Below are 26,949 nucleotides of genomic sequence, written 5' to 3' on the forward strand. Positions count from 1 at the left end.
AACCTCGACCAGAGATCCTTTCTCGACTCCCTGCGAGAAAGCAATCCCAGAGCCATACTATCCATTTCTTGTATCCATGTCTCATCTCAAGTATCCAGTTCTAGTAGTATCGATCGGGATACAACTCCAAGTGTCCGTTACCGTAAGACAGGCTATCGATAGATGTTTTCTTCCCTGCAGGGGTGCACCAACTTACCCACCACGCTCTATTAACTCCAGCCGGACACACTTTCCCGGGTCATGCCCGGCCTCGGCCAAACGATACGCCGCAACCCAACCTAGGCTTAATAGAGAGGTCAGCACGCCGGACTAAACCTATGCCCCCAGGGGTCTTGGGCCATCGCCCCGGGAACTCCTGCATGTTGCGTGGGCGGCCGGTGAGCAGACCTAGCTACCTCCTTCAAAAAGGCAGGTGCTTACCAGTCCAACCCGGCGCGCGCCGCTCAGTCGCTGACGTCTATCAAGCTTCGGCTGATGTATACGATGCAGAACGCCCACACAATGCCCACATGATGGTTAGTGCTATCAAGCCAGAGGCCCCTCGGATCAAATATCCAAATCGTAGTGGATTAGGAACGCGCGGTAACAAGCAGAGACTCACGAAAGATGTGACCCCGTCGCCCCGTCTCGAGGACTTGTGGCAAGGGCTAAGAATGCCCGGCCACGCCTTGTAGTTATCTCGCGGGCACTCTCCAGGTTAACCCAACTCCTCATCACTCGCAATTAAGCTCGCGCGGGTACCCCTCAGGGTCGACCCGTCTTTAGTAACATGGTTCAGTATAAAGTCATAGTAACTGTCGGAGTAATGGGCCACGGGTAGGCTAACCCAGGCCCAGAACCTTTCAAGACATTAAGGCAGACTGCGCCCCTCGAGACCCCAGGACGAAGAGCCGCCTTCTGAGAGTCGGCGGTGAGGCGGCTGACTGCCGACTCGCGGTCGAGTGGCAGGGACGACTTTAGGATAAGCCGACTCCTGACTGGCGACTTCCAGAGAAGCCGACCTTGGGGAGTCGGCCCGCGACGCCAACAACCCCATGCCCTCATAAAGACGGACGGGACGGGGAGTGGCCATAGTAAGGTCCACTCCCACCCCTTTTCCAAGGGCAGGCGTGGCTACAGTACGCCGTACCCACAGAGATCTCCGCGCGGCGTGACACTATTGCCATGCCGGCCCTGACGTCAGCCCCAGAGGGCAGAGTCCTGTGCCCACGACGGCCTGCCGGTATGACCCAGGGATGATGGGTCCCACCAGTTGGCGGGCATACGAAAGACGGTGAGAGTGCCACCAGTCGGCCCGGATGGGAGTCGGCCACCAGAAGTCGGCCGGCCCCTCCCATGGGCCCCACGCACCATTAATCAGACGCGACAGGTAGTGGCCACAGTGCTCGCCCGCCAGACGGCGGAGCTGTCGCCACGACCCCATGACCGAGCCTGCGTCATTAGAAGCACGACTACAGTAATCTACAGCCGACAAGACCCGTTCGCGGCGGACGCGGCCTGTCGGCTCCGTACCGAGCCAGTCGGGGGGCCCCAGGAGTCGGCAGGTAAGACGGCGGCCAGAGAGACTGACAGCTAGGCTCGCGCCCAGCCGGATTACCATTGTACCCCTGGGGGGTAGGCCTATATAAACCCCCAGGGCATCCATGCAAAGGGTTGGAACCCATTAGCACTAGACCAGGTCATATAGGAAGGAGAGAGCTAGCCTTGCCTTCTCCGACCTCCAGGAAACAGCTCGAGGAGCAACCGTGTAAACACTTTGCCATAGTGATCATGCGGAGACCCCACAGAGCAGCAGTAGGGGTATTATCTCCCCGGAGAGCCCCGAAGCTGGGTAAGATTTGCCGGCGTGCATGGCTTCGCCTTATCCCGTTTCCAGGCACCGGCGACGTTCTACTCGCCCCCACCGTGATAAGCCATCCTTTGGCATATGTCGCACCCAACCCCCGACATTTGGCGCCCACCGTGGGTCATGGTGCACCGTCGTCCGGAGACCTGCTCTGGACGGGAACCCTTTTCCTCCCTGGCGAGCGCAGCCAGCCCGGCACGCCAGACGGAGTTTGCACCGACGCGCTGCACGGCGCTGAGATCGCCTGGGCAGCCAACTGCCTCGCCGATCTTGTCGGCGAGGTTTGCCTCTTCGACAAACCTGCATCCATCGCAGGCACAGGCGGCCCCGAGAGCCTCCTCGCGGGCCTCCTCGACCAACTCCACATCGCCGGCGAGCCTGCCGTGGACTTGGAGTCTGTAGGCTCCACCGACCCGATGCTGGTCGACTCCGACACCGCGTCGCTTGACGCGTTCCCCACCAACGTGGTGGTCTACGACGAGCCTCTCCCTCGCGCGGAGAGCGACGGAAGCACCGTCACCGAGGTGCTCGTCATCGGTCATGACGAGCCTCCCGGCGAAGGAGCGCATGACCCACTTGGCGCGGCACTGCAAGACCTGACTGCGCCCATTCCGGAAGACGCTGACGCGGAGACATTGGAGGCGCGCCGCCTTCATCTCGTCGAAGGCGCGAAGAAGCCGGCTAACATGAGACGCTTGTCAGAAGCCTACCAGCGTGAGATGGATCGCCCCGTGGGTGGCTCGCCAGCCCCAACTGGGCCCAACTGCCTTGGCACGGTCCAGCAGCGCGGCGTGGCCATCGCCAACCTGTTCGGGGTAAATCGCCCTGTGTACGCCACGCCTGCGGAGAACATTCGAGCCGCCCAGGCGGCGGCGAACGAGCTGGACAACTTCGAGGGCGAAGAGCGCCGCCTGATGACGGAGCGAGTCCAGCGGCTCCTCGACACAGCTGCCGCGCAGAACGAGGCCGGCTGCCGCACGGAGGCGCCGCAGCGACAAAACGACGACCGCCTCCATGCCGAGATCAAGGCGCGACATCTCGGAAGCCGACTGGCGGCGCCCAAGGAAGGAAAGACAAGGATCCGGCTGTCAGCCACAGTCGGACTCACATTACCATAGAGCGCGACCAAGACGGCCGCCTGCGAGCAGTGGAACGACGGGACAACTGTCCGCCTCCTCCTCCTTGCAAGGAAAGGCGAGTCTCCCTGCCGCCTATTGACCATCCGACTCTCGGCGACCGCCTTGGCCGCCGAGAGGGAGTCGTAGAAAACGACGCCCGCCACCGAATCGACCGACTTCACCGATCCCTGGCGCTGGAAGAAGAAGACAAGTTGGGTCCGCCTTGTTTTGGGCCCCGTATTCGAGACGAGCCCTTTCCCAAAGGGTTCACGCTCCTAAGAGACACGCCCAAGTACACCGGCTCCGTGAAGCCGGAGGACTGGCTGGTTGACTACTCCACGGCCGTCAACATAGCGAACGGCAACAAGCGTGTCGCCGTAAAATACGTTCCGCTCATGCTCCAGGGCACGGCCCGAACATGGCTGAACAGCCTGAAGCCCCACAACATCAACAGCTGGGTCGACTTCACCGATGCATTCATCCACAACTTCACAAGCACGTACAAGCGTCCTCCCAAGCCTCGTCAGCTTTCCTTGTGTATGCAAGGCCCCAACGAGTTGACTCGCGACTACCTCACGCGTTGGGCCGAGCTTCGGAACTCCTGCGAGGGCGTGCACGAGGTGCAGGCTATCGAGTACTTCACCGCCGGGTGTAGAGAAGGCACCCTCCTCAAGCACAAGCTCCTCTACGACGAGCCAGAAACCCTCGACGAGCTGCTGATCATAGCAGACAAGTATGCCATGGCCGACTCCTCCATGAAGGCGGAGATTCAAGTTAGCGCGACTAGCAAAGTGGCCCCTCAGGCTCCTAGAACTCCGGCAGGAGACGCCAGTCAGCGGCAACAGCAGAACGACCACAAGCGCAAGGCCCCGTAGCCGGCTTCCAGCAGCCGGCGGGTGGCGACAGTTGAAGACCAGCAGTCGGATGGGCCGCCTCCACCCAAGTGACAGAAAGGTGGCAAGCCCAACTGGTTGCCGGCTTTCTCATACGAGCAGACTCTGGATAGTCCTTGCAAGTTCCATAGCGGCGCGAAGCCGTCGAATCACACCACCCGAAAGTGCCACTGGCTCACCAGGATCGCCAAAGGAGACGGCCTCTTACCTCCCTCGCCTGCTGGGCAGCAGCCTCCGCCTCCGCCCCAGTAGCCGGCTGTCAGGCCAGTCGGCGCAGTACAAGACGAGTACCCCGAAGAGCACGGAGCCTACGTGATATTTACCAGCGTGGCTGATGATCGACGCAGCAGGCGGCTGCAGCGACAAGAGGTGAATGCAGTAGCATCAGAGACACTAGAGTTCATGCACTGGTCCGGGAAGCCTATCAGCTGGAGCAGAGCTGATCACCCAGAGGTGATGCCGAGTCCGGGCTCTTATGCCTTGGTCTTGGATGCCACCTTTGCCATGGATAGACGAGCTGCTCATTTCTCGCGAGTTCTGATAGACGGAGGCAGCAGCATCAACATCCTGTACAAGGACACCATGGAGAAGTTAGGAATCAAGCAAAGATAGCTTCAGAACAGCCGGACTGTGTTCCATGGCATTGTTCCTGGTTTTTCCTGCTCACCAATCGGCAAGATCCTGATGGACGTCCTCTTTGGAGACAAAGATCACTTCCGTCGAGAGTCAGTTTGGTTTGAGGTGGTGGATCTCGAGAGCCCATACCATGCATTACTTGGCCGACCCGCCCTGGCCAAGTTCATGGCGGTCCCCCACTATGCCTACCTCAGAATGAAGATGCCCAGTTCCAAGGGGATTCTGACCGTAGTCGGCGACTACCAGAAGTCGTCTGCCTGTGCGGCTGAGAGTAGTCGGCTAGCCGAGTCCCTGGTGATCGCGGCCGAGAAGCGGCTCCTTGACCGGGTTGTGGCGATGGCCGGCAAGCAGCTAGAGGTGTCGCCTAACCCCAAGGAGTCGGAGGCTGAGGGTTCGTTCAAGCCGGCCAAAGAGACAAAGAAGATACCCTTGGATCCGGAGCACCCAGAGAGGTACGCTGTCGTAGGCGCAAACCTCGACAGTAAATAGGAAGGCGAGCTCGTCGATTTCCTCCATGAGAATCGGGACATCTTCGCATGGTCCCCCAAAGACATGCCAGGTGTACCGACGGAATTTGCCGAGCACAAGTTACATGTCCGATCTGATGCAAAGCCGGCCAGACAGCCCTTGTGCCACCTATCGGACAAAAAGAGAAGAGTTGTCGGAGAAGAGATAGCCCGATTCCTAGCAGCCGGCTTCATTATGGAAGTATTCTTTCCAGAGTGGCTAGCCAACCCGGTCCTGGTACTGAAGAAGAACAAGCAGTGGCGAATGTGTATTGACTACACAAGCCTCAACAAGGATTGCCCCAAGGACCCGTTTGCTTTGCCAAGAATTGATCAGGTGATAGACTCCACAGCCGGATGCGAGTTGTTGAGCTTTTTGGATGCATATTCAGGATATCACCAGATCAAACTGAACCCGGCTGACAGACTGAAGACCGCCTTCATCACACCGTTTGGAGCCTTCTGCTACCTCACCATGACGTTCGGCTTGAGGAATGCCGGCGCCACCTTTCAGCATTGCATGCAGAAGTGCCTTCTCAAGCAACTCAGCAGAAACGCCCACGTCTACATGGACGATGTGGTGGTGAAGACGGAGAAGCGTGGAACACTGCTGGAAGACCTCAAGGAGACCTTTGAGAACCTGCACCGATTCCAGATCAAGCTCAACCCTGAGAAGTGCGTCTTCGGAGTACCAGCCGGCCAACTCCTTGGTTTCCTGGTCTCTGAATGCGGCATAGAGTGCAACCCTGTAAAGATCAAGGCCATTGAGAGGATGGAGGTACCCAGCCGACTGCTGGATGTGCAAAAGTTCACCGGCTGCTTGGCGTCCATTAGCCGATTCATCAGTCGGCTGGGCGAGAAAGCTCTCCCCTTATACCAGCTCATGAAGAAGACCACTTTTTTCGAGTGGAACCACAAGGCGGATGAAGTTTTTCTCCAGTTGAAGAAGATGCTGACTACTCCACCCGTTCTGGTGGCTCCGATTCCTAAGGAGCCTATGCTCCTGTACATCACCGCCACCAGCCGGGTAGTCAGCACAGTCATTGTAGTGGAACGCAAGGAGGAAGGCAAGGCACTACCTGTCCAGAGACCGGTATATTACCTGAGCGAAGTGCTGTCGACCTCCAAGCAGAACTACCCCCACTACCAGAAGATGTGCTATGGCGTGCACTTTGCCGCCAAGAAATTGAAGCCTTACTTTCAAGAGCATCCAATCACTGTGGTCTGCACGGCCCCACTTGCTGAGATCATCAGAAGCCGAGATGCTTCTGGCCGAGTGGCCAAATGGGCCATAGAGCTGGCTCCCTACACCATCCACTACCAGCCCCGCACCGCCATCAAGTCACAAGCACTGGCCGACTTCCTCGTCGACTGGGCCGAGACCCAGTACCTACCTCCAGCGCTCGACTCCACCCATTGGCGGATGCATTTCGACGGCTCCAAGATGCGCACCGGCTTGGGAGCCGACGTTGTCCTCACTTCTCCTAAAGGCGACAAGCTCAAATACGCACTGCAAATCCACTTTGCCGCCTCCAACAACGTCGCCGAGTACGAGGCGCTCATTCACGGGCTCCGGCTTGCCAAAGAACTTGGCATTCGCCGGATCCTGTGTTATGGCGACTCGGACTTAGTGGTCCAGCAGTCGTCTGGCGACTGGGACGCCAAAGATGCAAACATGGCGAGTTATCGTTTCCTCATGCAGCAACTCAGTGATATTTCGAGGGGTGCGAGTTCCTCCATGTGCCAAGAAACAACAATGACCAAGCAGACGCCTTGGCACGAATCGGTTCTACCCGCCAAGCAATACCATCCGGCGTCGCCCTTCAACGCCTCCTCAAGCCGTCTGTCAAGTCTTCACCAGAATCAGACTCCATCTTTGTGCCGGCTCCCACCGAAGAAGTTGGATCCGACTCCAGAGCCCCGGCAGACGGTACGGGGATTTTGGCAGATGGCTCCAAAGCCGCCACAGTCGAGGCCGGCCCAGGGACTGCAGAACCCGGCCCGGGGACTGCGGCGGCCGGCCCGAAGACTCCAGAACTCGGCCCAAGGGCTGCGCCAGTCGGCCCGGGGACTTCATTAATCCAGCAAGCGGTTGCTGACTCCAGCCCGCCGCCTCCCAGCCCAGCCGCCCTCGTCCAAGTCGTAGTTCTGGTAGTCGAAGAAATAGCAGCACCCTCATGGGCCCAGCCCATCCTCAAATTCCTGGTGAGCAAAGAGCTGCCGACTGATGAGACCTTAGCTCAGCAAGTACAACGCCGAGCGGCAGCCTACACCATAGTCAACAGAGAGCTGATCAAGCGCAGCGTCACTGGTGTCTACCAGCGCTGCGTAGAGCCAAAGCAAGGCCAAGCAATTCTCAAAGACATCCATCAAGGCGAGTGCGGCCACCATGCGGCTTCAAGAGCACTCATCGCCAAAGCTTTCTGACATGGTTTCTTTTGGCCAACGGCCTTAGAAGAGGCCAAGGAATTGGTCCAAAAATGCAAAGGGTGCCAGAAGTTCCGCTCCAAGCCGCATCAGCCGGCTTCTGCACTCAAGACCATCCCCATTGCCTGGCCTTTCACAGTTTGGGACCTAGACATGGTGGGACCATTCAAGACGGCACGAGGTGGCTTAACTCACTTACTTGTCGTGGTGGACAAGTTCACCAAGTGGATAGAAGCGAAGGCAATCAAGAAACTGAATGGTCCGACTGCCATGACTTTCATCTCCGACATCATAATTCGGTACGGCATACCACACAGCATCATCACCGACAACGACATGAATTTTGCCAAAGGCGCCTTGGCCCGTTTCTGTGCGACACAGGGCATCCGACTGGACCTAGCGTCCGTCGCCCATCCACAGTCAAACGGCCAGGTGGAGCGAGCAAATGGCCTCATCCTGTCCGGCATCAAGCCCCGACTGGTTGAGCCTCTGGAGCGCTCGGCTGGCTGCTGGCTCGACGAGTTGCCAGCCATCCTCTGGAGTCTGCGCACGACTCCAAACAAGTCAACCGGCTTCACACCTTTCTTCCTTGTCTACGGTGCTGAAGCCGTCATCCCAACGGACATAGAGTTTGATTCCCCGCGAGTCACATGTACACCGAGGAAGAAGCAGAAGAAGCACGACAAGACGACGTCGACCTGCTGGAAGAGGGCCAGCTGTTGGCACTCAGCTGGTCCAGCATCTACCAGCAGAGCCTGCGCAGATACTACAACAGGAAGGTCAGGCCGAGATCTTTCCAGAAGGGCGACCTGGTGCTCCGACTAATCCAGCGAACAGCCGGCCAGCACAAGCTGTCGGCGCCTTGGGAAGGCCCCTTCATCATCAGCAAAGTGCTGGGCAACGACTCCTACTACCTGATTGACGCTCAGAAGCCCCGAGCACGCAAGAAGGACAACTCCGGCAAAGAGACAGAGCGGCCATGGAATGCAAATCTCCTCCGAAAATTTTACAGTTAAACGCATTATGTATCATGCTACCTTTTGTATTAAAAGTACCAAGACTTCGGGCCCCCCGAGAAGAGCTCGGGGACTGCCCTCTTTTATCTATATGATAAGAAATATGCCTTCGAGTATATTACTCTTTGTTATGCCGCTTGGCACCGGGTTCGACTAGTCGGCCCGGGGACTTGCCGTCCTGCGCTATGAAATGTTTCTTGCAGCCGGACAAGTAGTGTGTGGCGTCTAAGCCGTCTCCTGCCAGAAGCCGCAGCTCGCAGAGCGACTGTCTGGTGGGCAGGAGTAAGGAAGAATGGGCGTCCACATGAAAAATGGCTAAGGACTCAAAGCATAAACATAGCTTAAGGCCGGCTTCCAGCCTTCTTTTCGCAAAACCGACTCTTGAATAGTCGGCTTGCCGCCTTCTATCTGACTTGTTAAACAACTCTAAAAACGGCTAAGTACTTGCCTTCCCAAAGTGACCAAGAATTTGATCCAGGAGCAGCCCGCAAGAGCGGCTGTCCGACTGACAAAGACGGCAACTGAGGGAAGACGGCAAAGGAAAAAGCCAAAAGAGCAATGAGCAAGAAAAGATAGAAGTTGGGATGAATATTTACATAACAAAGGCCCTTGGCCGAATCTTCGAGCAGAATTTCAAAATACACCCCGCGGGTGGAATTGTGCGAATTAACAAGTTCTTCAAAGACTATTAGAACAGATAAAACAATGACAAGGTGGCAGCCTAGGGGGCGGCAGGCGGGTTTGGAGGATCAGAGGAGACGGCAGTGTTGGATGTTGGGGCGGCCGGCTTGCCGGTCTCGGCTTGATCACCTCTGGCGGCAGTCGGCTCGGGCGGGCACAGCTCGTTGCTGGAGGCGCGGTTGAGCTGAGGCTGGCCGTCCGCTCCATCTTCCGGTGCCTCTGTCTCGCTTCTGTCCTCCGCCTCGTCTTCCTCCTCGATGCTGGAGCCGATCACCTCTACCGAGTCCTCGCCGTAGTCGGGGTTCAGACCAAACCACTTCGGCGGTACCTCCCCGCCGTCTTCAGCCCGCTCGGGGACAAAGATGCTGGTGTCGGTGTACTCGGCGATCGCCGCCGCACGCTTGACAAGGGTGTCTTCCGTGGCTGCCAGCTCCAGCTGGGCCTCTGACCGGAGTGTGGCCAGCCAGTCTAGGTCCAGCCCCGGATACCATGCCTTGGCGAATTCCAAGGCTCGGCGCGCTCCGACCCGGGCCGAGGAACCCTTCCAGGCCTCAAGACGGCCAGCCGCGACCTCCAGCCAGTTGGCAGTCTGACTGGGAGTGCGTGGAGCCTGCACGTCTGGCCACAGGGCGGCGATCGCTTGGGCACCGACACGTTGAAGCCGGCGCAGCATCTGGTGGGCCGGCCGCAGGCGAGCCCCAATGCTTAGAATATGCTCGTCAAGGGTCCGAGGGGCATCAGCGGCGATCTCCGCGCCATCCGCCCTCCGCTCCTCGCGGTCGGCCTCGATAGCTTGAATGGCGGCCTGCGAGTGGCCGGGGAAGAAGTCTGCCAGGACGGAAAGAACGAAGAACAAGTCAAAAAACCAGGAGTCGGCTTGACCTATAGTCGGCGCTCGAAGAAGGAAAGCAAAGAAGCTCACCGTCGACGAGGTCCTCGATCTCGTGGAAGCCGGAGGCCAGCATTGCCTCCTTGTCGGTCCAGGAGGAGCGCTCGCTCGCGAACTCGGCCAGGAGGGCGGCCTCTGCCTCTTCCGCCTCCTTCTGCGTCTTCGTAAGCAGCTACTTCTACTCTACCAATTGTGTGGCCAACAGATCACGCTCTGCGGCGAGCTTGCTGCACTCCTCCCCCTTGGCGCGCAACACGGAGTTGGCTTCGCTCAGCTGCTGTTGAAGAGTGGCGTTGGCCTCTGAAGAGAAAAAAGAAAGAAGGCATTAAGTCATCAATGAAGAAGGTCGCCGGGGAGATTCGGCCCGACTGCTCGGCCCTACTGCTCAGCAGTCGGCCCGAATCTCGGGTACTACAGCCCGCGGGTGCGCCAGCGCGCCCCCGCAAAGAAGAAAAAGGACTCACTTCGGCTCTAGACAAGTCGGTGGTCCGCTTGCCTAGCTCTTCAATGTTGCGGTTGAAGGCGGTGACACGGAGGTTGTGATAGTCCTGCAACAAGTATTTCAGAACAAAGGTTAGTACCCGGAACTTACCAATTGGAGTTTCGGGCTGCCTGCTCAGCAGCCGGCCCAAAACTCGGGGACTACACCCAGTGGGTGCGCTGGCGCGCCCCCACAGAGAAGAACAAGAAAACAGGGACAAAGGAGAAAGCGTACCCGGATGGCTGCCCGCGACGCCAGGTGCGCCTTGGTGCAGTTTTGGATGGCGTCGCTCTCAGCTCGCAGCTTCGTCTGGACATCCAGAAGCGCCTGGTTCAGCGGGCCCGTGCCGCCTCCTCGCGCCCACCCAATGGGCACGATGCTCATCACTTCGGCGTCTGGAATCGTCGAGCTAGCGGTGCCGGTCTCCAAGGGGCGTGGCGCCGAAGTCGCCTTCTCAAGACGGCGGCGCGTTGGCGAGCCGACTTGAAGGAGTAGCCTTGCCACGGCCTTGTCTTCAGTCGGCAGCAAGGGCGGATCCGCCGGCTGTTTGCCTTGCGCGCTCCTAGACGGCGGCGGGGGCGGCTGTGGCAGCGCGACCGCGTCAGGCATGGGGGCGTCGTCGCCGCCTCTCTCCACGATCGGAAACTCGCCGCCGGCTTCCTTTGACTGCCCCGTGAACTCCGGGGGCGGCGGCGCGGAGTTCAGAGGGGTGACGAACACCGCCGACCGCCGGGGCACGACTTCCTTAGCCGGCCGCTTTGCCGCAGCGGCGGCCTCGGCCGCCTCCAGCTTCTTCAGGGCGGAGGCCTCCACCTTCTCGGCCTCCGCTTTCTCCCGGCGGGCGGCCTCGTCCTCCTCGCGCTTCTCCTGCGCGTTCCGCTCCGCCGCCTCCCGAAGGTCAGCGGTGGGGTCAATCCGTCGAGTGGTGGCAGACGTCTTCACCGACCCCATAACGGAGGCGGCGGCAACCCTCTCAAGAGTGAGGGGAGCCCTGAGGCGAGAAAAGCATATGAAAAACTCAGACAAGATCAACAAAGAGAAAATAAAGATAAGGGACGGAGGCGCTTACGCAGAGACCAGCGGCGGCTTCTTCACTTCCTTGCGGAAGCGGTTGGTTTTCGCGGCCGCCTCTTCCCGCTTGGTCGCGGCGGCCGCTCCCTTGAACTTCTTCGACCAGCCACCGAGCGTACTCGGCCCGGCCCGGTGCTTCTTCGCACCGCCTTGAGCGTCCAAGCCGGCGGAGGAACTCGCGCTTGGCTGGCCGGCCTTTGGCTGGCGACGCAGGGCGACTTCTCCCTCGGCCTCGTCGTCAGGCCAGTCGGCGAAAGTGGCTGAAGGCCTGGAGCCGCCTGCTTCTCCTCCTCCTCCCTCGGCGTCGGCCTCCATGGCCGCCGCCCCCAAGTCAGGATCATTGACGTCGCTCTCCACCCGATCGGGGACAAACCGACGAGCCGGCCCCGCGGTGCCGGCCGAAGGAGGGACGAGAGGGTTCTGATTCAAAACAAAAACAGTCAGACTTGACAAGCTGGACTCGGCAACAAAAGAAACAGAAGAAGAAGGAAGACGACTTAGAATAGGCGGGGGGTTGGCGCGCGAATACGGCTCCTTGCCGAACAGCCAGTCCATCGAGAGACCGCAGTTCGTGATGTAGTTCACTGTGTTCGCCACCTCCGCATGAGGCATGTCCTTGGAGCACATCCGACTCGGGTCCCGATGACCGCTCATCTGGCAGATCAGGTGAGGTCGGCCTTGGATCTAAACCTGTGGGTCCTTGAGCGGATCCCACATTAGCTCCAAGACGCTGGTCTCTAACTAGAAAAGTAAATGCTTGAGCTTGAGAAGCTTCTGGCCCGGTGGGTCGATAAAACTCACTCGGTCATGGAATCTCATCCATCATCCATACATAACGAATTGGTATGGTATATTCATACCATAACATAAGAACAATAAGAACTCGAATTCTTATCGATACTGGAACTCAAAGCATAGGAGGGAAAGTCCGTGTGTTGCCCAGGGCATAAGGGGCATGATGACTTGGCCTCATCCTCTCCTTCCTCCGGCTTAACACCGGCGGTCTGTTCAGGGTTCCAAACTCATAGTGGCAGTAACTGCATCCAATCTCCGAAAAGTCCCGATTGTTTCGATTTTTGAAATGGGATATTTACGGAATCCCCATGAATAGGATCAAACCTTATTCCATGCTATTTCCATAAGATTCTTCACCAAAAGTTTATTGTGATCTTTTTGTTCAAATAACAATTAAGGTGAAGCATCCATATCCTATGTACCTAACCCTTCTAGGGGATTCTGTGTCAGAAAGCGCGAATATTTATTTCATTCCATTAAAAATAAGAAGCCAATTCTGTTCATAAGAAGAAAGAGAAGCAGATCTATTCTATACTCGAACTTTTTTCATTGCCTTTCGGAATGAAACTCTATTTTTTAATTGGAAAAATAGGCGGATTCTGGAACCCCAAGGATTCAACGGTATATGGATATGGAAAATATAAGATTTTCGATCCTAGCGGGAAAAGGCGGGAACAGGTTCTTCCTCCCGAATTGAGACCTATTGTTTATAGGTCTGGAGATAAAGTAGTGACTTCAGACATTAATGAACTTTATAAGAGAGTTATCCATTCCTCTTTACCGAAGAAGCCTGTGCTCGAAATAATTGAGCACGGGCTTTTCTGGTCAAAACGTATCTCCATAATGGGAGATTACACAATTCAAACAATTAGGAATTCGTCTGAAAGTAAAATAAACAAAGAAAAATCTTCGAATTCAAGAACGATTACCGATTACTAAACTTTGATTTTGTCTTTTTGTTATAAAAATCTAATAATTCTTTATTAGCAAATTGGATTTGGATAGAAGGGTACATTCTTTCTAATATTTTAGATAGAAGAAATGTTTCTTCTATCTAAAATGTTAGAAAGAATTTTGCTCTTCGATATATTTCTTGCTGAAAGTATCCCTGATCCCACTGATAACGAGTAGGCCCAATTAATTCAATTGGGGTCGTTGCTGACCCATACCACATAGTTCCAGCTTCATTCGCTGACTCTATTCCATTCCCTGACACTATATGATGATATTTCTATTTCATGATATTTCTATTTCTTTGAAGCAAAAACTCTATAGGTTTGTGGGAGGACTCGACGCGCCACGAAGGCGGCCAGCAAGTCGGCCCCGGTCAAGCCCTCCGACTGCGTCGGCACTCGGAGTCGCGCGACGGCGGTGGCACCAGCAGGAGACAGTGTCTTGGCTCAGTGTGACCAGCTGGGGAGCCTTCCAGCCGGCGCGTCGACTTCGTAAGCCAGCAGGTTAACCCAGTCGCCTTCTGGGGCGACGTTCTTCACATAAAAATAGGACCGCTGCCACATCTTCACCGATTTAATCAGTGCGATGGTGGGAAACGGATTGTCGGCCACTGATCTCCGCATCGCGATAAATGCACCGCACTAGGCCGGCATGCCGGCGACGTGTGTGCCGAGCTTGGACTGGAAGAACTCACCCTAGAGCTCGATGGTGGGGAGAACACCGAGGAAGCCTTCGCACAGGGTGGCGAAGGCAGCCAGCAGCACCACCGTGTTCGGAGTAAGGTGGTGCGGCTGGAGCCCGTGGAACTCCAAGAAGGAGCGGAAGAAGCCGCTCGCCGGTAGCCCCAGGTCGCGCATAAGGTGCGAGCGGAATATGACCCGCTCGCTCTCCTCCGGCGCCGGCGATATTTCCCCCTCCGGTGCGAGGCAGACTCGCACTAAGTCCCTGCCGGGCAGCCGCCGTGTCTGGCGGAGGATCTCGATGTCGTTGTCATCAACCTCGGAGCCATCCCACACTCTGGAGCGTACAGCAGGAGGCGCGGCGGCGGAGGAGGAGCTCATCGCTGCGGGCGCGGCGTGGTTCGGAGCAGCAGCGGCGAGAGGAAGAAGAAGCAAGAAGGAGCGAAAGGGAGTGGGGAGAATGGGCGCGCGTGCTTCGCCGCCCCCCTCCCCCCGCCTACTTGTAGGCTCGTGGGCTGAGAAGCCGAGGGGGCGGTCGTGGGATTAACTGCGCCCGGGACCCCACAACCCCCATGATTTACCACACGAAGTTACCACGTGCAATAACCGCGCGGGAACCCCAACCGTCCGCGTGGCCACAACGGATCCGTTCGCATGCCGAGGCGTGGTAGTGGCGGGCCCCGCCTATAGGCCTGTCCCGTCGCACGCGTGGGTGAGCAGACTAGCTCAGCCACATGGCGCCTCGCGACGGGTCCACCACGGGCGGCAACCCTGAAGCTTATCAGGCACACCGCCTGAACTCCGCCATGACGTTCATACTTTTTTAGGGGCAAGTCGGCCTTGAGCAAGTCCGACTCCAACTAGTCGGCTTGACAGAGGACGGCTAGCGAGGCCCAGATCCAACCGCCGGAGAGAAGAAACTGTTGAGGCTCCTCGACATGTCGCCCTCGGAGCCTCACCAGCTTCGGGGACTACTGTCGGAGTAATGGGCCACGGATAGGCTAACGCAGGCCCAGAACCTTTCAAGACATTGAGGCAGACTGCGCCCCTCGAGACCCCAGGACGAAGAGCCGCCTTCTGAGAGTCGACGGCGAGGCGGCCGACTGCCCACTCGCAGTCGAGTGGCAGGGACGACTTCAGGATAGGCTGACTCCTGACTGGCGACTTCTAGAGAAGCCGGCCTTGGGGAGTCGGCCCGCGACGCCAACAACCCCCATGCCCTCATAAAGAGGGACGGGACGAGGAGTGGCCATAGTAAGGTCCACTCCCACCCCTTTTCCAAGGGCAGGCGTGGCTACAGTACGCCGTACCAGCAAAGATCTCCGCGCGGCGCGACACTATTGCCATGCCGGCCCTGATGTCAGCCCCAGAGGGCGGAGTCCTGTGCCCACGACGGCCTGCCGGTACGACCCAGGGATGATGGGTCCCACCAGTCGGCGGGCGTACGAAAGACGGCAAGAGCGCCACCAATCGGCCCGGATGGGAGTCGGCCACCAGAAGTCGGCCGGCCCCTCCCACGGGCCCCACACGCCATTAATCAGACGCGACAGGTAGTGGCCACTGTGATCGCCCGCCAGACGATGGAGCTGTCGCCATGATCTCATGACCGAGCCTGCGTCATTAGAAGCACAGCTAGAGTAATCTACAGCCGGCAAGACCCGCCCGCGGCGGACACGGCCTGTCGGCTCCGTACCGAGCCAGTCGGCGGGCCCCAGGAGTCGGCGGGTAAGACGGCGGCCAGAGAGACTGACGGCTGGGCCCGCACCCAGCTGGATTACCATTGTACCCCTGGGGGGTAGGCCTATATAAACCCCCCAGGGCATCCATGCAAAGGGTTGGAACCCATTAGCACTAGACCAGGTCATATAGGAAGGAGAGAGCTAGCCTTGCCTTCTCCGACCTCTAGGAAACAGCTCGAGGAGCAACCGTGTAAACACTTTGCCATAGTGATCATGCGGAGACCCGCAGAGCAGCAGTAGGGGTATTATCTCCCCGGAGAGCCCCGAAGCTGGGTAAGATTCGCCGGCGTGCATGCCTTCGCCTTATCCCGTTTCCAGGCACCAGCGACGTTCTACTCGCCCCCACCATGATAAGCCATCCTTTGGCATATGTCGCACCCAACCCCCGACAGTAACCATAGTAACTGTGTGTCTAACACCAAGGGAAACCCTGAGGAACCACCCTCGGTGGATTCCACTTGATGTAATCATCAAGGTGAACGTAAGAGGAACCACCCTCGAGGTTCACTCTTGAGGGGTTGCACGACAGAGTCGTATCGGAAGTGATTAAGGAGGAAATCACCCTCGATGACCACGACCGAACAACTACACTACAGAGATCTCATCGGGAGTGATGTATGAGGTATCACCCTCGGCACTCGATAGTAACTCTGCAGAGTCGTACAACTAGGGGGTGATGTGTGGTGTCGGGGCCTGGACGTCGATCACGTTGATCGAGTCATCGAACATAAAGCGGGGCAACAAGGACAAGGTGGGGGTCACTGATGGATCACTAACCAACCTATACTAAGCAGTTTAGGATAAGCAGGTGAGGTAATAATAAGCAGGTAACAAAAACAGGCTATGCATCAGAGTAGGATCATACAGAAAGCAGTAGCAGTTCTAATGCAAGTATGAGAGAATGGAATGGGCGATATCGGGATGATCAAAGGGGGAGCTTGCCTGGAAGCTTTGTTGTAAAGGAACAAGTGTCGTCGTCGACGTAGTCGATCATCGGGTCATCATCGGCCTCAAGGTCTACCGGAGAGAAGAGGGGAAAGAAACAGATGCAACACTAAGCATGACATGAGAATAGGCAGAGCTAGGGGGTGTTCTAACGCAATACTACACGTTGCGGACGGAGAGGGAAATCATCCGAAGAGGTTTTCCGGTGTTTGGCGTTTTCCGGACAAACGAAAGAGAGGGGACGGTTCCATGTTCAACATGCTAGGGGCATGTGATGGATGAACGGACCATGTATTCGGATTTGTTGGATTTTTCTGAGCAACTTCATATATAAAACTTTTTCATCCAAATTACGGTTTATTTTATATTAAATTTTCAAAGTTTTAAACACTTTTTTTGGATTTATTATTATTTTGAAATAAAAACAGAATATACATTTGTCACCTAGTAGTACTCTAGCCAGAGTGTATTACATGGTGGGGCCAGGGGGTTCGGTCAACAGTTGACCATCGTGTATGACTAGTCAACAAGGTCGAAGGGGACCCACAGGTTAGTGACACATGTTATATTTAAAGGGATATTTAGGAGAAGGGTCCCACATGTCATAAACTATAGGCTAACTAATCAAATAATTAAACTAAATAATTACAGGGACCGCACCTGGCATAGACTAAACTAGTCCCTACTCTAAACTACTCCTAATTAACCGGCCAGCCATTAGTACAGCCGTGCCTCACGGCTGGGCACACATGTGCAAGGCGCATGGTAGCCATGGCCGGGAGTACACAAGGCGCGCAGCAGCAGGCGCATGCAAGGCGCGCGAGCTGTGGGCATGGAGCGCACGCAGGGCATGCGAGGGAGGGCGTAGGGCGCGGCCCTGGCGGGCACGCAGGCAGGGGCTTGCGGCAGTAGCGGCGGCTTGGAGCAGTAGCAGTGAGCAGTAGCGGGAGGCGCAACAACCACGCACAACACGTACATGTACGCGGAAACGGAGCTCCGGCCGTGGTGGCATTTGACACGTAGGGGCACGGATCGAGGGGGAAAAGTAGGGGAAGATGGAGGAGGAGCTCACTGCAAGCTCGATGGCAAGGTCAGGGAGGTCGGAGGTGGATTGGAGTGGCCGGAATCGACGGCGGACGACGGCGATGTACAAGATGAAGATGGTGGAGATGGCGAGTGTACAGACCGTCCCCGCTCGATCCGGTCCTCGGGATGGACGAAGTGGACCGTGGCGGTCCTCCTGGGCGTCTTCTCACGGTGCGGGGAGCACGGTGGTCGCGGCCATGGCGACGACAGCAGCGGTTTCACGCGGGATTAGACAGAGAGCGAGGGAAAGGGGGAAGTGGGGTTAGGGTTTTCCTGGGGGTCGCGGGGTCGACCTTTATGCTCCAGGGGAGCCGGGGGATGGGCGGCACGCGGCATGGCACCGAAGGACACAGATTTGATTTTTCAACCAATTTATATGCATTGGAGCATATGCATGTAGTTTAAATTTGAATTATGCACATAAATGCATTGAAAACTCAGTTAATACATAAAAATGTCAAACGAACTCCGAAAAATCACAAAAATTCACACAACACTCCTGTTGTTCTATGTTGACACATTAAAAGTTTGAAAGCAATAAGAGGCAATAGATATTGTTTCGTCCCCAAAGGTGGGCGTTCCCTACCGAAAACCATCATGCTTGTTGTGAGAAGCTCCGGTTTGTGAGAAGCATATACCCAAACCTGTCCAAATGGGACAATTTTCTTTTACCAAAGGCATGTTGATGCCGCTCCATGATAGCATGCCAAGTTTCATGAATTTCAGACGAGTTTTGGATTTACTAGAATTTAAAAACCAGACATCTCAATGTTTTGCCGGCAATCAACGGTGTCATGGTGTTTGAAATTCATTCTCATTTCTTGCATGGGACCTAAGCATGCACCCATGGACATAGATTTGATTTTTTAACCAATTTATATGCACTGGAGCATGTGCATATAGTTCAAATTTGAATTATGCACATAAATGCATTGAAAACTCAGTTAGTGCATAACAATGTCCAAACGAACCCCGAAAAATTGCAAAAATTCACACAACACTCCTGTTGTTCTATGTTGACACGTTAAAAAATTTGAAAGCAATAAGAGGCAATGGATATTGTTTTGTCCCCAAAGATGGGTGTTCCCTACCGAAAACCATCATGTTTGTTGTGAGAAGCTCCGATTTGTGAGAAGCATATACCCAAACCTGTGGACGAACATGATGTAGGGATGACCGTGGGGTGGGTTGGGTCTGCCCTATAGACTAAAGGCCCAACTATACAGTATGACTTTTCCCTATTTTTCATTTTTCTGTTATCTGTTATCTATTTAGCTGATATTTTCCACTTTGTTCAGATAGCAAACAATTTTTATTAGATGTCAAACTTGGCACATAAATACTAGATATTGTTCTTGGACTGCACAAAAAAGCCTGGGTCAATAGTGATTAACTAATTTTGTGTTTGAATTTAAATGGTTTCTTATAGTGCTGCTGGACCACTTAAATATTTTTCTAGGGAGTAATTGGTGAGTCAAATGATGTTGGTTTCTTCAAGAAAATTTCTTAATGAATATTTTCAACCCAACAAACATTTTTATTTTGGGGTTTCAATAAATATTATTTTTACTTTATTTTAACGTTGATTTTGACTTGAATTTTGATCAAGTGATCATTGGCTTAACAAAAAGGTGATGGCATGGCACCATTAGTGTGAGGTAACTGTAGCATGACACTGGGCGTGTTACATGGACCTCACGCATCAAATTATCTATCATGCATTTTTTTTAATTTTTTTAGTATTTGTTTTGAATTATTTTTCTTCAGGTGTAGATGAGCCTGGGCTCAGAAATGGTTATTCAATCGGATATGAAATACATAGATGTGGAGGACATAAATTGAGAAGTGCCCATATCTACGTCTGTTTCATAGTTTGTGCAATGATCTATGTATCCACTTTACATGCTTCCTGTATGAATATAGGATATCAAATACGAAATACACGAATGTGAGTGCCCTGCCCAATCAGTGCAGGGCCGGGCCGTCATCACGGAGGAGCCAGGAGCCCCGGGACCCAGTGTCAATGACAAAAGGAGGAGCGTGTGTTCGCGCTCCTTTTTTCTTTCCTTTTGCAAGTTAGAGCGTGTGCAGATTTTGGGCTTCATATATCTGAATAACTTTTTTTTGAGTCAATTACACTGGTGGTGTTAGAACTTGACATAAACGGTCAATTTGATGCTAGAAGTTGCGGTGTATATTAAGGTGGTGTAAAAACTTGGCTTGAGTTTGCAAATACGGTGCTTATCACGTTAGTATATGGAGAAAGAGGAGACCATGATTCGAACACGAGACCAAGGCTACAAAGAAAACATGTCAAACCAGTAAGCTATTCAATTTACAACATCCTGAATGAATAACAATCCCATATGTATTAAAAAGGGACGCATCTAAAGTTTTAAATGGGTTGCAGATATTGCACCACATTTTGTGGAAGCTTCTTTTTTAAGATGTTTATAAAATACAAGAAAAAATTATGTTTAAATATTTTTGCCCTATAAATTTAACTCAAAAAGTCATGATTAGTAAATAAAAACATTTAAATATACACCCACGTATTATATTAAATATTTAGTTAAACCAGACATTTAAAATGTAAATTAAATTAACTTGTTCACGTATAATTTCAAAAAAAATTCGTATATTTAAAATAATATTTATGAATTGTAAAAATGTGTATATAATTTAAAATAATATGATTTTTAAAATTACATCTAAATTTTTATTTTTATTTTACGAACATGTCAATAATTATAAGCACATTTGTTTAGTTTAATTTTTGTATAATTAAAAATATTCAAAATATTAAGTATTACTATTCATGAATATTGAACCGTGTATCATATGCAAAATATATAATGTTTTTGAATATAAGTCAGGAGTAAAAAATATACAAATGTGAATATTTATAGATATTAAGTAAATGTTTGTATTCATCATTTTAAAATTTAAATGTCCGTGTGTGTATAATTTTTTTGTATTCATTAAACATTGTATCTAATGTGAGGTAAAATTACGGCAAGACTTTTTTATTTTCTTTTGGCATGTGGAAAGAACCGTAAGACTTGCGAGGTAAATTTACCTCACGCATCTATACTGCTAAAAGAATTGGGAGAAGACCAGATCGTGGGAGGACTCTGCCATTTTCCGAACGATCTCCGCCAGTCCACCGCCGCTATGCCCGACCAGTTTCGCACGCAGCCGCGGCAGTTCCCCTTCTCCAGAGGCCAGCGGAGCAGGTCATTCTATCCGTGCGGCCGCGAACCTGCTCCGGTTGATTTGCTGAAGAAGTCGTCCCACCGCCTGGATCGAGTTCAACGATAGCGACGGCATCAAGTCTGACCTCGACCTCAGCGCCAGGTCGCTCGGTCGTGTTGATGCACTCCGCGAGCTCGGGGACTGTATTTCTCTCCCCTCCCACCCCTCACCTCCCTGATTGAAAGGAACGCAAGATTTCACCGGCCATTGAGTCATCATGGTCTATGCATCATCGACCTCCTCTTAAGTTTGGTCGCTCCTCCTACTTCATGCGCCCATGAGCTCGAGGTCTGCCCCTTGGCTCTCTCGAACATGGACGACTCCATTCCCCTGGTGATATTCCTACCTATTTTGGATATACTAAAGCTTTTTGTGATGTCAAGACTCAAGAGGTCATCTTTGTGTGTTACAAGATTGACATCTTTATGATGGGGCAATTACTTCTCAAGGAATTACTCGAGCCTGTTGTAATGAGAACATAATGAAATTACCATGTTATGTGAAATTAAAATGCTTGTGCTAAGGTTTGGTAATACCAGAATCTGTCCTGCTGCGTGTGCCACAAAGCTAGCATGGTTGCGACCTCAGCATGTAGCTACTTGCAGTTTTTCTTCAGCTTGTAGTTTGGGTACTGCTAAATGTTAATTTTGTTAGCTAAGTTCTTCTATTGTTTCCTGATTTTCATGGGGATACCAATATCCAATTCAGGAAGAAAGGTATTCGTCTCCAGCTAGTGTTCTTTCTTGATGTTGTTCCCGTAAATTTGTTCAGTTCAATCTTTTTGTTGTAAGGGATCCAGGTGAGGCCTCACTATATAAGTAAACTCTAGTTACTGTCATCAATGATGATGAACTCCATCAAAACACACTATTTTTTCCTTTGCAGAATTCCCTTTTGTGAATCGAGTTTAGTTGTATAGCCTGATTGCCTTATCAAACTCAATGAATTTTCTTTATTGTTTTTTGGAAGGTATGGACAATTTTTTTTGTTCTAGAATATAGCTTTGTACCACAATAGATGATGGCAAATCTCACTGTAAATACACTTGTATTGTTCATAAAGGTTCTTGTTCTATTATTCAGAGTCATACCTGCAGGCTGCAGCTAGTAGCTCTTTCAAACATTATTATAATGTTTCTACTTAATGTAGATTCTGGAGGTGCTGCTAAATTTTCCATACCTTCCAAGGATTGTGTTGCATGGAAGCATGTGGAGCAGTATTGCAGTAAAGCCAGGATGCTCATATCACCTACTAAGAACGAGCACAACCACAACCATGTGTAACTGATCGACCGGTCAATGCTACCCGCGAATCCAGAAGCCTAACTGAAGCTGCCAATGCCATAGGAAGATGAAGAACTCTAAATTTTTATGCCATGAATTGAACATGTCATTCAACTCTTCTACTGATATAATTTTGCATCGGTTGAAACCTGGCCACGCTGTACCGTGGCTGGGTCGATCGACCGGGGTGAAGAATAAGTAATTCTTCACCCTGGGTTGCTAATAGACTTTCTATATATATATATATATATATATATATATATATATATATATATATATATATATATAGTGTTACTATTCATCATCCAAGATGCAGAATAAGTTATTCTTCACCCGAGGTAATCTTACAATTATTTCGTAATTAAATTACGTTTGCAATTGAAATAGTTACATACCTATAGATTCATTATGTAAAATTTGACATAAGAAAATAAAAATATAGGTCAGAAGACAAGAAAATTTGCACTTTATGTGTATTTTACACTATGTTTTGACGTTTGTAATTTTACATAACATAAAATATTTTTTACAACGATTATATATTTTCTTACGGTCTCTTTTTACGTCGGAAATAAGATAAAACTTACGGAACATAAAAATACGGGGCCAAACCAAACTGATAATTAACATTAAGATAAAACCCCTCTCTATTTTACCATCAATGCACCGTAATTTTATGTTCCGTAAGTTTTGTCTTATTTCCGACGCAAAAAGAGACCGTAAGAAAATATATAATCGCCGTAAAAAATATTTTATGTTATGTAAAATTACAAACGTAAAAACATAGTCTAAAATACACATAAACTGCAAATTCTCTTGTCTTATGACCTATATTTTTTATGTTCTTATGTCAAAATTTACGTAGTGAATCAATAGAAATGTGACTATTTGAATTTCAAACGTAATTTAATTATGAAATGATTGTAAGATTACCTCGGATGAAAAATAACTTATTCTGCACCCTGGGTGATGAATAATAACACTATATATATATATATAGTGTTATTATATAATATGTTTATGTACTTGAATGATTTTATTTATCTAATATTGAGAACACATAAATATCGGAACATAATTTTTAATACTTATGTTTTTAAAATATCTTATAAAAATAGCTTGACGAAAATGGGCCGCAATATATGCAGCCCATTGATGCTCCACATGCGTCCTTGCTAATATTTGTATGGTTGTTATCAGTGCTGTGCATATCAACATGTAGGGTGTGTAGTGGTTAACCTGCTTTTTGTAGCCTGGTTCGAAACCTGCACGGAATGTTTTTTCTGTAAATATTGATAGGCGAGACCCACTGGGCATAGAGAGAAAAAAATGCCACGTCCATATGGTCTTTTTTTTCGAAAAAATATATTCTAAGAGGTTTTTCTTCATACTTCATTCGCTGACAGCGAACCCCACACGCCTAGTTAGCATAGATTATATGTACAAAATGGGATAAGCACTGTATTTGCACGTCCTAGGCAAGTTTTTGCACCACTTTAATGTACACCACAACTTCTAGTATCAAAGTGACCATTTGTGCCAAGTTCTAGCACCACTGGTGTAATTGACTCTTTTTTTAGTGAAATGGGGTTTATTGATCACGTGGCCGATGCTGGCCATGTTGGAGTTGATGTCCTTCTCCGCCCGCTCCTCCCTGGGGTAGCTGTGCAGGTTGACGTGGACGAGGTAGTCCAGCCGGGACCGGTAGCAGTTTCTCTGCTGCCCCTCGGGCATGACCTGCACCGAGTAGCCGTCGAGCTCGGACGGCTGGCTGGCGATGGCCGCCACGCGGTCCTCCAGGGAGGTGAAGCGCAGGCACATGTCGGCCACGACGCTGGAGGTGGTGACCACGTCGAACTGCAGGTCCGGCGCCGCGGCGTGGATGGCGGAGCGGACGAGGGCCGTGACGTCTGCGACGTCGCGGCCGGCCGGGTCGGGGGTGATGAAGGCGTAGTCGGAGGTATGTCTTGATTTGGCATAGATCTCTCTGGCAACGGCGCCAGAAATGGCTAGTTGTCGGGAGATCAAATCTATACTCGACTTTGCATAAGCCTCCCCGGCAACGGCACCAGAAATCCTTCTTGCTACCTCTTAAGCACTGCGTTGGTTTTCCCTTGAAGTGGAAAGGGTGATGCAGTAAAGCAGCGTAAGTATTTTCCTCAGTTTTTGAGAACCAAGGTATCAATCCAGTAGGAGACCACGCGCGAGTCACCTCGTACCTACACATACAAATAAGAACCTCGCAACCAACGCGATAAAGGGGTTGTCAATCCCTTCACGGCCACTTGCAAGAGTGAGATCTGATATAGATGATAATAATACGATAAATATTTTTGCTATTTTTATGATATAGATTGAAAGTAAAGATTGCAAAATAAAATAGATGGAAACTTGTATGATGGAGAATAGACCCGGGGCCATAGGTTTCACTAGTGGCTTTTCTCAAGATAGCATAAGTATTACGGTGGGTGAACAAATTATTGTCGAGCAATTGATAGAAAAGCGAATAATTATGAGAATATCTAGGTATGATCATGTACATAGGCATCACGTCCATGACAAGTAGACCAAAACGATTCTGCATCTACTACTATTACTCCACACATCGACCGCTATCACAACATGCATCTAGAGTATTAAGTTTATAAGAACAAAGTAACGCCTTAAGCAAGATGACATGATGTAGAGAGATAAACTCATGCAATATGATATGAACCCCATCTTTTTATCCTTGATGGCAACAATACAATACGTGTCGGTTCCCTTTCTATTACTGGGATCGAGCACCGCAAGATTGAACCCAAAGCTAAGCACTTCTTCCTTTGCAAGAAAGATCAATCTAGTAGGCCAAACCAAACTGATAATTCGAAGAGACTTGCAAAGATAAACCAATCATACATAAAAGAATCCAGAGAAGATTCAAATATTGTTCATAGATAAACTTGATCATAAACCCACAATTCATCGAATCTCGACAAAGACACCGCAAAAGAAGATTACATCGAATAGATCTCCAAGAGAATCGAGGAGAACTTTGTATTGAGATCAAAAGAGAGATAAGAAGCCATCTAGCTACTAGCTATGGACCCGAAGGTCTGAAGTAAACTACTCACACATCATCGGAGGGGCCATGGAGTTGATGTAGAGGCCCTCCATGATCAATGCCCCCTCCGGCAGATCTCTGGAAAAGGCCCCAAGATGGGATCTCTTGGGTACAGAAGGTTGCAGCGGTGGAATTAGGGTTTCGTGGTGCTCCTGGATGTTTGCGGGGTATATGGATATATATAGGAGGAAGAAGTAGGTTGGTGGATCAACGAGGGGCCCACGAGGGTGGAGGGCGCGCCCAGGGGGTGGGCGCGCCCCCTGCCTCGTGCCCTCCTCGATTGTTTCTTGACGTCCACTCCAAGTCTCCTAGATCACGTTTGTTTCAAAAATAACGCTCCTGAAGGTTTCATTCCGTTTGGACTCCGTTTGATATTCCTTTTCGGCGAAACTCTAAAATAGGCAAAAAAAACAGCAATTTGGGCTGGGCCTCCGGTTAATAGGTTAGTGCTACCTCTTGAGTACTGCGTTGGTTTTCCCTTGAAGAGGAAAGGGTGATGCAGTAAAGTAGCGTAAGTATTTCCCTCAGTTTTTGAGAACCAAGGTATCAATCCAGTAGGAGATCACGCTCAAGTCCCACGCACCTACACAAAAAAATAAGAACCTCGCAACCAACGCGATAAAGGGGTTGTCAATCCCTTCACGGTCACTTACGATTGTGAGATCTGATAGATATGATAAGATAATATTTTTGGTATTTTTATCATAAAGAGAAATAAAGATGCAAAGTAAAATAAACGGCAATAGAAATAACTAAGTGTTGGAAGATTAATATGATGGAAGATAGACCTGGGGCCATAGGTTTCACTAGTGGCTTCTCTCAAGAGTATAAGTATTACGATGGGTAAACGAATTACTGTCGAGCAATTGATAGAATTGAGCATAGTTATGAGAATATCTAGGTATGATCATGTATATAGGCATCACGTCCGTGACAAGTAGACCGAAACGATTCTGCATCTACTACTATTACTCCGCACATCGACCGCTATCCAGCATGCATCTAGAGTATTAAATTCATAAGAACAGAGTAATGCTTTAAGTAAGATGACATGATGTAGAGGGATAAACTCATGCAATATGATATAAACCCCATCTTTTTATCCTCGATGGCAACAATACAATGCGTGCCGTTTCCCCTACTGTCACTGGGATCGAGCACCGCAAGATTGAACCCAAATCTAAGCACTTCTCCCATTGCAAGAAAGATCAATCTAGTAGGCCAAACCAAACTGATAATTCGAAGAGACTTGCAAAGATAAACCAATCATACATAAAAGAATTCAGAGAAGATTCAAATATTTTTCATAGATAAACTTGATCATAAACCCACAATTCATCGGATCTCGACAAACACACCGCAAAAGAAGATTACATCGAATAGATCTCCAAGAAGATCGAGGAGAACTTTGTATTGAGATCCAAAGAGAGAGAAGAAGACATCTAGCTAATAACTATGGACCCGAAGGTCTAAAGTAAACTACTCACACATCACCGGAGAGACCATGGAGTTGATGTAGAGGCCCTCCGTGATCAATGCCCCCTC

Source organism: Triticum urartu, chromosome 7, assembly GCF_003073215.2.
Source record: "Triticum urartu cultivar G1812 chromosome 7, Tu2.1, whole genome shotgun sequence".
NCBI classification, from domain to species: Eukaryota; Viridiplantae; Streptophyta; class Magnoliopsida; order Poales; family Poaceae; genus Triticum; species Triticum urartu.